This window comes from Lissotriton helveticus, chromosome 10 (assembly GCF_964261635.1).
Source record: "Lissotriton helveticus chromosome 10, aLisHel1.1, whole genome shotgun sequence".
Taxonomy (NCBI): domain Eukaryota; kingdom Metazoa; phylum Chordata; class Amphibia; order Caudata; family Salamandridae; genus Lissotriton; species Lissotriton helveticus.
Window position 1 is genome coordinate 46,300,933 of NC_136071.1, and position 12,967 is coordinate 46,313,899.

Consider the following 12,967-nt stretch of genomic DNA (forward strand, 5'->3'; position numbering starts at 1 on the left):
TTGCGATTTTCTATAGCGCGAACATTACCCGAAGGTGTCAGAGCGCTTTACAAAAGAACCAGTTGCAATACATAAGGATTTAGGATTACTTGAGTTACATAAAATCTTTTGAAATAAAAAAAAAATACAAACAGAAAAAATTGCAAATGTCACTCAGACATTTTCATGCAGTCTGCTTAATTGTGTTTTGTTTTATTTTCCAGTTTGCTGTCATTGCCTTTTCTCCCTTTTACTCTTTAACACCCCTTTCTCTTTGCACTCTTTTAATATCCTTTACTTTCCCCCTTTTCTTTCCCCGCATCTCGTGCACCGTGCAGCTGCTGCTGCCTCGCGCTGGTCAACAATTCATGCATCCCTCTTCTCGCGCGCTACAGTCCACGTCGTACGTCATAACTTCGGGGCGGGGCTATCGAATGGGGGCGGAGTCCAGCAAGGCGTGGCGCGCTGGAGCTTTGGGATTGTTGTGACGTCACCAACCGGCGCCGGACCGGAAGTAGAGGAGGCGGCCGAGCCGTGACAGGTGAGAACCCAGGCCAGGAAAGGCAGCTCGGCACCGGGGAGGGGTGGGGGCTTCCTGGACCCTTGTATGGGCCCCCTCTTTACCCTCCATCTCTGTGAACCGCTCCCCCCAGAGCTTCCCTATCACCCCTGCAGCTGTGCCACCCTCCTGCAGACCATGCGTTCCCTAAAGCATCTATTTCACCCTCAAAATCCTGCAGCTGTGCCACCCTCATGCAGCCCAAAGCTTCCATATCACCACCAGAATCCTGCAGCTGTGCCACCCTCATGCAGCCCAAAGCTTCCATATCACCACCAGAATCCTGCAGCTGTGCCACCCTCATGCAGCCCAAAGCTTCCATATCACCACCAGAATCCTGCAGCTGTGCCACCCTCCTGCTGACCCCAAGCACCCCAAAGCTTCCACATCACCTTCATAATCCTGCAGCTGTGCCACTCTCCTGCAGACCCTCTGCAACCCAAAGCTTACATATTACCCTCTGAATCCCGCAGGTGTGCCACCCTGCAGCAGACCTCTGCAACCAAAATCCTTAATATCACCCTCCGAATCCTGCTGCTCTTCCTCCCAGAACCCCTCTCATCCTGATTCCCTCTCCTATAGGGAGACCCTTAGGCACCTGCGTAACTTTACCTAAACCCTTTGCACCCTGGTGCACTGCTACCCTCTTCGACCAGAGCTCCCACATGAATCTCTTAATTTTTCAACTCTGTGATGCACCGCAGACCCCATGCACTTCAGGTACCCTGCACAAAGCACTATAGGCACCTGTGGGACCTTTGCCCAGTCCCTTTCAAAGGTCACTTATTGTACCCTGCGTTGCTGCTACCTTCTTCACCCCAGGGCTCCCACATTACCCTCTGAATCCCAGCTGACCTGTGATACACCTCGCTGCAACACCAAGCCTAGACATTTTTTTACTAGACCTGCGATTCTAGTGTCTTGAATAATCTATCCCACCTACCTGTCATGCATTTGACCTATAAACTCATCTCAAAATGTGTGATCCTAGATAAATATGTCATTGCAGTCGCGTTTCTTCTTATTGTCACATACGAGAGCATCTTTAAATACGTGAGTTCAAAATGTCTGCCATGCAAAAAAACTTTTGTTTGATTTAATAGGCTTAACTGTTGCTCCATGTATAATAAAAATCTAAACCACATATAGGGCACACATGACCGCTGACTTGCCTCTTAGTTCTCCAACAGCATTGTCATCATTGTTTTTAGTGCTTTACGCAAAGTTCACAGCTGGTTGTGTGCTGGCCTGGAGATGGGCAGGGAGTTCAAGAGATTGACTGCAGAATTTGAAAAAGCACTGCCTTTTTCCGATAATGTCAGAATCTAGGCACCAATAAGGCCTCAACATACTTTCTCATGAAATGCCCCTGTGTTCTGGAGTGGTACTGCCACCAATTGAAGACTTCACACATGTATTCTTTGTCATCTTACTGTAAATAGCTCATATTTGCACATCTGTTTTGTACTTTGTCATCTTTATGCACTCCCCGCCTCCCTCAGCACCTTGAGACCCTCACAGGTGAGTAGTGCGCCTACAATTCCTTGATTGATTGATCGGCACAGTTGCAACACATAGGCTTTGTCTGTCTTAAGCTATGCATCTTGATGATGCTTAGAAAAGTTACTACCTGTTTCATAGCTTCCATACAGTAGGTAGTCCATTCTTACCATTGTCTGTAATTTGCTCTTGTATACTCCACCATCTCACTCTTACGTTTTGTCTTATGCTTTTTGTGACATCACCGTTCCTCTATACATCTATAATTTTCGCTTTTACTTTTGTCATGTGCCAATGCACCCATTGGTGTCCAATGCCTGGTTTCGTTTTATAAATCTACCACTTCTTTCTTTCTATTGTTGTGTAATTTCTCTCATCAAACAAAATATTACTGTCCCATACTCCTGACACCCATTTGGTTGGCATAGTTAAAACTGCTGAATGAAAAAAAAGGTAATGATGAAGTCAATAAGCATTTTTGGTGCTTTTATGACAGTATCTTAGATTCTGAGGGAGATTCGATTTTGAGGGAGATTAAGTCTGTTATTTGTCCCTTGCAGAAGTCAGGAAGTCGGACGACGGGTGGCTGGTGCAAGGCCTGTAGTTTCTGGTAGTGGTCAGTTGTTATAAATTAGCTTCTTTTACTACACCTTTTGACATGAATGGGAAAAAAAACACTTCAACAATGCTTTGTCTCAAAATAATACTAATATTGTAAGCACCCAAAAGGGTGGGTATTTGACTCACCCTTCTTCTTAGCACAGGTCTGTGGTACCTGTAACTTGAGTAAACAAACATTACAGACACTTTCAGAATCATATTGTGCAGTATGTTATAAGAAAGTAGTGTATAACCAAGTGAAGAGTCAAAGTAAATATACTTGACACAGTCTCAAAATCACAAGATGGGGGAGAAGATATCGTACCAGTACAATCACAGATTACCAAACTGATGAGTGCAAAAACATCGTACTGCGCGAATAGCCGTGATGACAACATTGTTTGAAGGCCTGTGAGATGCCTGGTTGTTATGCTTCACGCGTTGATAATCACTAAAATTCCATTGTGAAGGGAGTCGTATTGTAATCAACAAGGCGGCTATAGCTTATGTCAAGCAAGGACATTTGTGTTCGTGAACTAATTAGTGATTCAAGCGCTGGCTGAGAACGACGTTTGGGGGGAGCAGATGGTTCGTAATAAAGCACTCAGTAGCGGGAATGTGCGGGTAGTTAAAGTGTCCCCCAAGGCCGTGGAGGCCCATAAATCTCCGTAATAGGATCTCCTGCTTGTTGAATTGTAGTAATGTAGCCGAGTAGTAAGCGCCTGTGAGGTGCCGCTAGTGCGCTGCAATTGCCCCATTATGCTGAGCATAGCATTAACATACCTTTTGTAATGCTCAATTATGGCCTCCTTGGGTGACCGTCGGGCTCAAAAATCTGCAGACCGGCGGGAAAGAAGGGGAGGTGGGGAGTGTTCAAGAATAGTACGAACTTTGGCGAGATGAAGGTTCAGTCTACAGAGGCTGTATACGCCTGGGATGCTCACCTGAAGTTGCAGGCCTTCGCGTTACCGCCCGCTCCTGTGAAGGTGTCCCGGTGACGCTGCCCCGTCGCGGGATGATTTTAAAGCGGATAACGGGCATTGTAGAGAGACTAAGAGTGGGTCACTCAGTTTTTTACAGAGAAAAGGTAAACTAATTAAATGGCAGAATGAGGACAAAAAAAACACTCACGAATTTTGGACACTATGATGTACAGATTAGTGGATGGTAGATTAACAAGCAATACCCGCGCGGCCGTGAAAGTGACGCGAAAGTGAAAGTGATTGCTGGCTGTAAGGGTGCCCGCGAGCAATGCACTTAATGAGCCATGACGAGACAGGAAAGCCAGATGGCGCCTATGCTCGAAACTGTGCACGTATGCGCACGCTCTAGGCCACACAAAAAGCTGTGGTTGGCTTTTTAAAGCCCACTCACTAAATGTCTCGCCAGATCAGCGAATGCGCTGGCTCAGGCGAGACCTAAAAACAAGATGACATGTCAAAGCCAATAGTAAGGACTTCATAATTCACATCAATGCACAATTGTGCACAACAGCTTATAAATTCACACAATTCATCTCTCAATGTACAACACTGAGCACATGTGTGCATCACTGCCCACAACACTGCACTTCGAGACCAAAAAGTAAGTTCCACAACTCTCTCCCTTTCACGCTTTTCAAATGCACATCCCACACATTCTGTTCTTGGCAAGGTTGTCTACTACGTGACAGCTCCCACTGAAAGATTACAAGAAAGAAACATGTAAGAGAAGCAAGGCATATGCAGGACATCGTACATCCAGGTTAGGATAAAATAACACACTAAAGTCAGTTAAAATAATGGTAGTCAAAGGTCATCATAGGGTGTCAAACCACAAGAGTGCCTCTAGCGCTACAGTTAGCTATAATTTTGTTGACTTTGACTATGGAAAGTGCATGGTAGAAAGGAGATTTGTTTGCATAGTCATATGCAATTCAGTGGTTTTGGATGATGGTGAATAAGTTGTTGGGCATTTTGGGTGTTGGTGAGCTTGTGGACAGGTATTTTTTTCTCATGTATTGAAGACAACTTGCTGGTGGGGTTGTGGAAGGTTAAATGAGGTCTGTGACATTCTGCTTGCTAATAATTCCGATGAAGGGGGGACGTGCACCCTCTAACATGGTAGAGCCCCCGACATGATTGTCTTTGTTACTGAAACGTCTGGTCAGCCTCCAATGCACCTGCTTTTAATAAGTAACATAGACATTTCATATCCTTTATTTTTTCAAAGGGATTAGTTCCCTCTGTTTGTGAAATCACAATCCAGTCAATGTTCTCTTGAGGGTCTCTAAAATCTGCTTCTTAGGAAGAAATCCAGGACTGTCTTTATAATCGAATGGTCCTTTCAATCATATCCTCAATTGTAGCACCTGCTCTCGTTGTACCCAAAAAATCCAGCCATGATTTTGTACTTTTTGAAATGGGCCCCCAGCTTAGTAGCATTTCTTTTCTGTTTACAAAGGGGTGTGGAATTTAATAAAAAATATCTACTTGTCCATGGGGCAGGTTGCTTCATAAATCTACTTGTCCTGTACCAAAATCCACTTGTCCCTTTTGCGGCAACAAATTACGGCAGCAATCTCATTATATAAGAGTTCCGATATAGCATCTCTAATTATGCCAGGGCTCGTACCATAGTAGGGTTTGAATACTAGCAATTCCCTTATGCTGCTACGTATATGCAGTTCTGCATACTGGCGCTGAAGGTGTAGAGTAACGCGGCACAGAGTAAAGTGGTGAGGAGAGCAGTGGTATAGAGTAGAGTGCAGTGGTGTAGAGTAGACTGGCATAGATTGTATTGGTTTTGAGTAAATTGGCGTATAGTAGATTGAGTGTCGTGGCAAAGAGTGTAGTGGCATAAAGTAGAGTGGCTTAGAGTCAATTGAAGTAGAGTATAGGGATGCAGAGTAGAGTGTAAATAAGTAATTTTAAGTTTTATATAGCGCTAGCTAGAACCTAACGTATTAGAGCGCCTTACATATAATTCAAGATCATTTAATTAAAGTACATACATATATTTTTCATAATCTTTTATTCGGTTACCACTTGTTTGCAACCATAAAAAGTACATTGAAATGACAATAAATTAAAAGAAAATTTCAACAAAATCCAATCAAAGAAATAAAATTACCCATTGCATAACAAAACTAAAATGATATATGTGGACATAAAAAGGATTAACCAAGAACATGACGAATCTTGATACAAGCTTTTAAAAAAGTAGATGTGCACTTTGCAGAATATTCTGAGTCCAAGAGCTGTAATGACAAAAATGCTGGGTAGCACGACCTTAAACCATTTAAACAGAGAAGTGGTAAAATCCATGTCTTTCGGGGTAACTTATAAAATTTACGAAAAGAGGTAATGTGAATTGTTGACTGAATAGATACACCGTCACACGGACAATTCAAAATGGCATTTGACCAGCACTGTGTTTGGGGAAAAGAAACTAAACGAAAAAAAGAATAAAAACGAAATCTTGTGAGGAGATATTTCTCATGATTGGACAAATAAAACGATAAATACGGTTGCATGCCTTTAACAGACTGAACTGTGCACATTTGAGAATTGGAGGGTTTTAAAATCTCAGTTGAGCCACGAAGGACTCTTAGATGATCTAAACACATCCTCTTTAGCTCTTTTCTCGAGATATCCTCCATACTGGGTGGGTCCTCAAAGAAGGAGGAACGACCGAGATCTTTAAAGAAATTATTCACATAAGCTAGCCATGGAATCCTTTTCCAGTTTAAGTCCATACAGTCCATGATCAGGGAACGTGTTAGATGGCACTCATCTTTTGTCCAAATACGGTGCCATAGAAGAATTGGTAGGGTACGAATGGTATCGATAACATAATCCATACCTAACTCATTATGGGATGCGTATGTCGGGGCGCTTTGTGGAAGCGCCAGTAGGTACTTGACAAGCCCGTTTTCGATCGTCTGTATGGGCTCGATTGGACCATAGCCCCAAACTCCCGCGCCGTAAGTGGCTACACTGTGGCACTTGGCATAGTAGATCTTAAGCAGTTCCGTAGGAGCTGGTTTCCCAAGTTTCCTGGAAAAGGAAACCAGGGCCGTTGTTGCTCGCTGAAAGAGAAGTTTTCTACTAGCCGTAGCCTGTCGCCAGCTTAAGGTGTCATCCATCAGGATGCCTAGGTACGGATAAACAGATGTTTTTTCCAGCCTTGTTCTTTCAACGAAAATTGGTTTAGGGTTCTTGACCCTGGGTCCAATATGCATAGTAAAAGTCGTTTTTATATTGACTTTTAGGCCAAGAGAGCCCATGAAAGAGCAGTATTTGGAAAGTTGTTTTTGAAGTTGGTTCAGCGTTCTAGCAAGGATGACAGAGTCATCTGCATATAGCAGTGTTGGTATTGGGCGGTGTTTGATCTGGGGTAGGTCCTGGCTCCCTTCTAGCATGGCCGCTTCAAGGCCGTTGGTATAAAGATTGAACAAGAAGGGAGCCAGTACGCATCCCTGTCTGACCCCTTTTCTGATGGAAAAAGATGGGGAGCGATCGCCATTAACCCCAAATCTGACACACGCCGTTGCATCCAAGAACAGTTCTCGGAGGAAGACAATGAGCGCTGGGTCCACCCCCAGAGCCCTAAGGATTTCCCAAAGTTTGGAGTGGAGGACACAGTCAAAGGCTGCGCTGAGGTCTACGTACACGAGGAAGATGTTACCCCCTTTGGCTCCCACATACTTCCCCATCAAAAGGGCAAGACTCAGTGCCTGCTCCACAGTCCCAAGACCCTTCCGGAAACCGTATTGCAGGTCGGTCATGATGTTATTACTTTGGGCCCATGCTTGTAGTCGGTCCAGTACCACCCGACCCGCAACTTTGCCCATGGAGTCCAGGAGGGAGATTGGCCTGTAGCAGGCCGGATCGTTTCGGTTGCCCTTTTTGAAGATGGGTAGCAAAATAGATGTCGACCATGAGTCTATCAGCCCAATTGTTGTTGCTGCCGCCAAAACCTGGGTAAGGAGTGGGGACCACAGTTCAAGTTGATGCAGGAAAAAATCCAGCGGGACGCCATCGGGCCCAGGTGCCTTGCCAGGTTTAGATGCTTTAAGGGCTTTGGTGACCTCCGCATGGTTAAAGTAGATGTTAATCGGGTAAATACTGTCCCCCAGCTTGCTTCCGTCACACTGGTCTTCACCAGAAGGGTCAGATTGGCAGTTCCCAAAATTTTTTGAAAAATGGGTAACCCATTCAGCTGCTGATACTGCAACATCTAGATGCGGTCCAGTCGTTGACTCTGCCAGAAAGGGGGATCTAATAACACGCCAGAATAGGGTGCTGTCTTTGTTATGACAGCTGTCGTGTAACTGTGACCAAAGATTTTGTTTAATTTCCCTCCTGCGTTCTACTCTGGCTAAATTGTAAAGTTTCCTCAGGTTGGAAATTTCCAGAACATCCCTCGTTGTGCTGCGGAGAGCTGCCTTTAGGTTGGAAAGAGCCTTACGGCACTTTGTGTTAAACCATCTAGCATAGGAACACTTTTTATTTTTATGCTTGCCCATGAGCTCCTCCCTAATTATCGCCAGGAGTTTCTGGAAGCTGGCCATGATTGTTTGGGGGGAAGAATCTGCTGCTAAGCATTCTAAAACCCAGGGTCTGGCCTTTGCGAGAACCCTCTCTGTTAGTGCGGCAGGATCTATCATTGCCCACTTCACCAAATACCCATTCACCTTACTCATAGTTAGTGAATTTTGTGTTAACAGGCTTGTGGCGTTGGACTGTAAGGAAACATTTTTGGGCACAACTGTGAAACTAATGGGGAAATGGTCACTGGTAACATCTGTCCCTGTTTGAAAATTTGCCACTTGTCCCTTCAGACTCTGGGAGGACAAGATGTAATCAATAGTAGTAAAGAGCCCCCTTCCATGAAAGGTTGGAACAAAATCAGTCGGGGGCACTACAAGATCATTAACAAAATCAAGCTCTAGTGAAAAAAAGGACTCGTTAAGTTTATTACCACAAATGGTATGTGCAAAGTGGGACAGTGGACTGCCGAATTCATCCAGTAAGCCACAGTTTCCACTTTTGTAGTTGGTGCATAGTGAGAGATTAAAATCGCCACCCCAGACCACATATACTGGGGTTGTCGAGAGCTTATTACGCAGGGTTATTAAAAAAGTGGTAATTTCATTAAGAATGTTTACACAAACTGTTGTTTCAAGATTATTGTAGAAGTTTACCAAAAGATAGGTACTAGTATTATTAAGAGTTAATTGTAGGATTTGATAGCTCAAATCTTCTTTAGACCTACTTATAGTTATAGGGGACAGTGTATTGGCGACATAAACTACCAGACCACCCTTCGGTCTACCCAAAGCGCCCTGACTGGCTGGGGTGTAGAATGTTTTATAACCCACTAGATGGTAGGGAGTAGTTGACCACGTTTCTTGGAGACAAACTATCTGGTGCTTATTTACCGTGTCTAACCACGGCTGCAGAGTCAGTTTATTACGTAAGCCTGCAACATTCCAATACAAGATTGAAAAGTTCGACTTTGAAATGAGAAGAGGATCATTTGGTTGAGGGAATAAAGATTCCGCTGACGAGAGGTTGGGTGGATGCATAGGTGAGCACACCGTCACTATCTTGTTATCAGAGTCCTTGTCCTTATGAGATTTTAGATCATTTTTACAGGCAGAACCTACTGAAGGTCTGACCGCCGTCGAGGTAGAGTTGGCGGAGGAAATCTCCAGCGAGATTCTAACCTCATTGACGATCAAGGTAGTCTAGCATAATTGTGACGTGGTATGGAGTTCAGTCAGGTTTGGTTTTATTTCAGGATGTAATGAAGCATCAGAAGCTGGAGGAGCCTGATTGAAGCTGGCAGGGTTCTCCAGCGGTCAATCGACCATATCCAAACAGTCATAGCGATTTCTTGTAGGAAAACCCCGCCAGCCCTCCATTGGAAAGTGTGTTCTAGCTGGATACCAGGACTGTGTCTGCCAATCCCTACTCCTATTTCTGTATCTATGTCCCACGTGGTTCCAAGGCCCTTCTAATGGTTGTTGCCAGTTTGGGTTGGGGAAATATTGGTAGGTATTAACTGGGGGATAAAAAAAGGAGAGACGTTGAGCATCAATTCCCCCCTTCTTTTCCAGCGTTGGCCAGGAGCAAATATAGTCAACTGTAGTTGGATCATCACAGTTTACTATAATGCAGTCTCCTTGTATTGTTTTGCGCTCATCCCCTATCCAAGTTACTCTGCGAACTGTCGAGATTCTGCTTGAGTAACGAGGCTGTAAAAACCTATTTAAACTGAGCCACTGCAAAACTTTATTTTTTAAGGACCACGGAGGTTCATCTGTGCCGTCAACTAACTCAGGAACCCCGGTAAGAATAACAGTGTAGGGGGAAGCCTCGGGTGGTAGATGAATGGGGGGCCTAGGCCGCACTCCCCTTTTCCCTTCCCCCGAGGGTTTGAGTCCCGGCGTTTTTGGGGTGAAAGGTGGCTGATTTTTATTATTGCTACTTGGGCAGAACCTTTTACCAATCCTGGGGGAGCCTGAGTCGGGGCCGTGGCCGTACTATGCGAGGCCAAGCCCACAACAGGATTTAACTGGGAAGGGACAGATGATATATTGGAATTAGATTGTGTGGTAGAGGCTTTATTCGCTATGGTCGGCTTAAGACAGGGACCTGGTTGAGCCAATTGGGGGGCTGTTTTGGGACATTTAGAATTCCCACCCCCGAGTTTTATTTGTGCTAAATTGGACTGAGTGGGTGGCATGACAGAGAGCAACGCTATCTGTTTTTCAAGATTCCTTAGACTAGTTTCCAAAGGTTTTAAATGATGTCTAAGAAGCTCCCTAATACCAGCTAATAGGTGTGGGGAGGTATTACATGTCCACAGGGTCCCCCCTCCTGGGTGATGCTAGGAGAATTGGTGGGTAAGACAACTGACTTAACCGCTGAAGGGTTATTAACCATTTGAGCATCTACGTTGGGAGAAACAGATCTACCACTCCCTGACTAACGGGGCACCCAGACTAGCCGAGCTGACATTTGTGTTGCCTATCCCCCGTTTAGCAACAGCTCCCTCCCTAACCCCACGAGACTGATTAGTTGGTACTGTCTCCTGTAAGTAATTTACAACAAGGGGTGGTGATGGACAGAGTCTCTGAATTAAGCAGAGTACTCTCACCCAGTCAAGAGATCAGGGCTAGATCCAACACCGTTTTTTAGCTCATTGCACCATCCCAGTTTCAGAACCTGGCTGTATGCAAATTAGTCTGTCCCTGGCCCAGTGCATCATGGGAACAGGGCAGACCAGACTACAAAAGCCAATTCTTACACTGGGAAGGAAACAAGCTTCCGGGGACCGGTTTCTGCCATTTCAGGCGTCTTCGGCCCGGCTTGCTTGAATCCTGATGGTGCAATGAGCAAGGGACTCACATCTGAGTATACCCTTCCACGCTTAGGGTGGACAAAATAATTTACAACAAGGGGTGGTGATGGACAGAGTCTCTGAATTAAGCAGAGTACTCTCACCCAGTCAAGAGATCAGGGCTAGATCCAACACCGTTTTTTAGCTCATTGCACCATCCCAGTTTCAGAACCTGGCTGTATGCAAATTAGTCTGTCCCTGGCCCAGTGCATCATGGGAACAGGGCAGACCAGACTACAAAAGCCAATTCTTACACTGGGAAGGAAACAAGCTTCCGGGGACCGGTTTCTGCCATTTCAGGCGTCTTCGGCCCGGCTTGCTTGCATCCTGATGGTGCAATGAGAAAGGGACTCGCATCTGAGTATACCCTTCCACGCTTAGGGTGGACAAAATAATTTACAACAAGGGGTGGTGATGGACAGAGTCTCTGAATTAAGCAGAGTACTCTCACCCAGTCAAGAGATCAGGGCTAGATCCAACACCGTTTTTTAGCTCATTGCACCATCCCAGTTTCAGAACCTGGCTGTATGCAAATTAGTCTGTCCCTGGCCCAGTGCATCATGGGAACAGGGCAGACCAGACTACAAAAGCCAATTCTTAAACTTTCTCACTGCTCCATCAGGATTCAAGCAAGCCGGGCCGAAGAGGCTGAAATGCCAGAAACCGGTCCCCGGTAGCTTGTCTCCTTTCTGGTGAAGAATTGGCTTGGTAGTTTAGTCTGCCCTGTTCCCATGATGCACTGGGCCAGGGACAGACTAATTTGCATATAGCCAGGTTCTGAGCTGGGATGGGGCAGTGAGATAAATAACGGTGATGGATCAAGCCCTGATCTTTGGACTGGGTAAGAGTGGTCTGCTTAATTCAGACACTCTGTTCATCACCACCCCCTTTTCTGAATCGTCTCCTGTAAGTGGCATAACTCTAGATCTGGGGTGGTTTCAAGATACTCTGACACAAAGGAATCTGAGGTGGATTGTGTCGCTGAGAGGTCCACCGTGCTGGGAACTGAGTGGATTTCTATCACAGTTTTAGATGGTGTCCACAATTGATTGTGTGGGCCTTGCTGAATGGGGGATACCACTGTAGCCAGGTGGGCCATAGAGGAGCGTCTCGCAATCTCGAGGTCTTTGGATACCGTGGACTCTAGCAAGGAAATGCTCTGATCAATAACCTCGTTAGTACGTGAGATGAATTGGTCGATCGGACCCGTAAGCTGGGCGACAGTCATTGCAGTTTTGGTTTTACTCCTGCTGCCTCTGGTCAGGGTGGCGGTACTTGTTGGATGACAAGGAAATATATCTACGGTAAAATAAAATGTACCTTGAGGAGAACAGGAAAGGGGGGTGGCCCGGTCCGGTCTTACCGGTCACTAACGGGCAACAACGGGCCCGCCCTTGGCCCGGGCTTAGCCCGGCGCTCCCGCGACGCGGATATGGAGCCTTGATTTTAAACGCCGCCTGGCGCGCTGGATGACCTCCTCCCTTCCGGTGCAGGGCAGCTGGGGGTTGTAGTCAAGCTCCCTCTCGCTCTCCCTCACTCGTCAGCTGCTGTTGGTCTGCAGCGGCGGGGGGAGAGCGGGAAGCACTCACAGGTCCGGGGATGCAAGTCGGGCTGGTTTGCGCAAAGAGAAAATAAGCCGGTAATGTAGAAATGGCCAGTTACTGTCCCTCGCTCCACCGATGTGGAGCCTTGATTTTAAACGCCGCCTGGCGCGCTGGATGACCTCCTCCCTTCCGGTCCCGGTGCAAGGGCAGCTGGGGGTTGTAGTCAAGCTCCCTCTCGCTCTCCCTCACTCGTCAGCTGCTGTTGGTCTGCAGCGGCGGGGGGAGAGCGGGAAGCACTCACAGGTCCGGGGATGCAAGTCGGGCTGGTTTGCGCAAAGAGAAAATAAGTCGGTAATGTAGAAATGGCCAGTTACTGTCCCTCGCTCCACCGATG

The 12,967-nt window shown here is 46.1% G+C and overlaps 1 protein-coding gene across 1 annotated transcript in view; it reads left to right on the forward strand.

Moving 5' to 3' along the window:
- Positions 1–466: 466 nt before the first annotated feature.
- The window catches only part of HDAC6 (histone deacetylase 6), a 256,606-nt gene continuing 244,105 nt past the window's right edge, over positions 467–12,967 (forward strand). The window contains exon 1 of the mRNA XM_078664729.1: positions 467–520. The gene's annotated coding sequence lies outside the window, so the exon portion shown is untranslated. The remainder of the gene's footprint in view (positions 521–12,967) is intronic.